Source organism: Vigna radiata, unplaced genomic scaffold (genome assembly GCF_000741045.1).
Source record: "Vigna radiata var. radiata cultivar VC1973A unplaced genomic scaffold, Vradiata_ver6 scaffold_282, whole genome shotgun sequence".
Classification (NCBI taxonomy): domain Eukaryota; kingdom Viridiplantae; phylum Streptophyta; class Magnoliopsida; order Fabales; family Fabaceae; genus Vigna; species Vigna radiata.
The window spans coordinates 112,020-114,840 of NW_014542222.1; positions in this window are offsets into that span (position 1 = coordinate 112,020).

The following is a 2,821-nucleotide window of genomic DNA, read 5'->3' on the forward strand; positions in this document are numbered from 1 at the left end:
ATTGAATCCAGGAAGCTTCGGAGGTGATGTTCTGGGTCGGTTGTTCCGTCGAATTTTTCTATTTGCGGAGGAGGCCGGTCGGGCATAGGAGCCTGCATGATAGCCTCCGTGAAGGGCAGCAGGTCCGGTGAGCGAGGAGGTCCCCTGTTTTGTGCCGTATGGTCTTCATCGTCATTCCGGCTGTGGTCGTCTGTTGCGTCTCGCTGTTTCTCCTTGAGTTGTTTAAGTTCCTCTGTGATCTTTAAATAGGCCTCTTGTTGTTGTAGTATGAGTTGATTCTGTCGTTCCAACTGGTCCTGAAGTCGCCTCATTTGCTCCATGGGGTCTGTATTGTTTCCGTCTCTGCTCCTGGTGGTCACCATAGGGAATCTTCTACTTCGGCCCCACGGTGGGCGCCAAAATGTTACGGTGTAAATTTACTGGGACCGAAGTACTAACCTCAACGATGTCTTCTTCTGTGCTTCTGCCCGCTTTTCGTGATTTCTGACCGTACGTCTTCTCGTTGACTTCAGCCGTCCGGTGGTCTCCTAGCTTTGACGGGGGGGGGGGGGGGGACCTGAAAAGGCACTCCGACGCTCAAGTTAGGCGTGTATAAGAAATTCTCTGTTGGAAGAGAACTGAGAGATATGCTGTATGCAGTGTGAGTGAAATATATTCAAAGAGCGTACCTTGTTTGGAATCCTCTGGCCTTTATTTATAGGTTTTGGATTGATATAATATTAACAGTAATATAAACAGAATAGAATATAATCTTACTTGACATATCTCTGTTATAATATCTTTATAAGATATATCCGGCGAATATATCCGAATGATATATTTTCGTGAATATGTTATACGCTGGCCTTTTACACTGGAATCTGGAATTGGACCTTGAGCCCCATGGAAATGTTTGGGCCGATTGTCCACTAAGACCGTTCGGTCTTTAGTTATTTCCGATCATTGGAAATATAGGATCGTACAATTTATATATTAAAGACACAACTATACAAACAATATTTTTGAACACACATATATGAACTGTCTTTTAATTTTATTAATAAGTTTGTTTTATGTTTGTAGAATGTATTTTGTTTTAATGTATCTGCTGCTTCATTTAAATTTAGATTCTTTATTTCAGTTGGCTCAATTACCACATGTTGTTTAAAACAACTGTATGTTAAAATGGATTTTTTTTTTAAAAAAAAATATATATAAATAACTTACACACATTTCTACAATACAAATAGTATTATTATTCAATTTTGCAAAATAGAAGGTTTATATTAAATTTTAATTATATTTTCACAAATTTAAATTTATTTAATAAATATATTTTATTTCTTTTTTTCAGAAAGTCCTGTACTTTTACACTGTAAAAATAATAGTTTATGATACATTTCCTAACATTCTACATTCTACATTCTCCATTACATGCTGTTTCTTCCTGTACTTCCCTTGTTTCTTTCTGTACCTCCTTTGTTTCTTCCTACATCCCTATAAAATTCAAAAAACCATTACACTTTCATATTTGTAATCTGTAGCGGAGCAATCCATATACATGATTGGAAGGAAGATACTACTTTTGAGAAAGAGAATGAGAAGGCGAAAGTGATATGAGTGATATAACCCATTGGATTCAAAAAGAGAGATGGAGTGCCCCATTTATTTTTGGCTGTAGTTGATTCCTTCCTACATTATTTCACTTTCCTTTTCCAACTAAGGGGTGTGATGTTGGTGTTTGAAATCTTATTTGGATGGATGATGTTTGAAATCCAACCCTTTAGCTAGTCCCTAAAGCTTGCATTTTCCTTTACAATGCTAGTTGCAGGGAGTGTCATGGTCTGATTGTTAGATATGTTTGTATTTTTTTCCCAGTCAATGTTGTCTTTTAGGAGTTTATATATTTTTTTTATTACTTAGTTTTTGGATGCCTAATTAAAAGTCTTATTTCCTAATTAATAAACAAGCAAAAGAGTTCCTGCCAACTATTCTCTATAAAGTTCCTGTCACTTTTATAATGGTACCGAGCTCGGTCCATAGAGGGAAGATTATGATAGAGATTAAAAGTGTAGGTTTATTTTTTGATGATGGCTTGTGATAATTTTGTGCAACCAACTATTTCTCGTTTTGATGGTCAATATGACCATTGGAGTATGGTGATGGAGAATTTTTTTATGTTTGGCAAGTAATTGAGTATGGTGTTCCTAAAGCTAGTGTGGTGCTCACTGATACACAACAAAAATGGGTTGGAGACCATGAAGTTGATAGATCAGTCTTAAATACTATTTTCAACAAAGAGATTTCCAAGAACATTTTAGAGTCAATGAATACGTGTAGAATTTGAAACAACTCGAATGAAATCAGGTGAATCGATTTCAGATTACTTCTCTCATGTGATGGCAATTGTTAACAAGATGTGCATCAATGGAGACAAAATTGAAGAAGTCATTGTTGTTGAAAAGATACTTTATTCTTTGTCACCAAATTTCAACTTTGTTTTATGTACTATCAAAGAGTCCAAAGACATTGATGAGCTCTCACTTCACGAACTACAAAACTCATTACTAGTGCATGAACAGAAGCTCAAACAACCAGATATTGAGGAGCAAGTTTTGAAGGCTTCTACCGATACTCATTCCAATAGCTTTATAGGAAGAGGTAAAGGATGAGTAGGAAACATCTAACAAGAATTACAAAGGCAATAATGACCAATTTCAAGACAAAGGCAAAGGAAAGGAACTCAACAAGTCCAACGTAGAATGCTTTAGATGTCATAACTTTGGGCATTACACTTCTGAACATTATACCAAGTTTCCTCGTGATAACAAGGAAAAAGAGA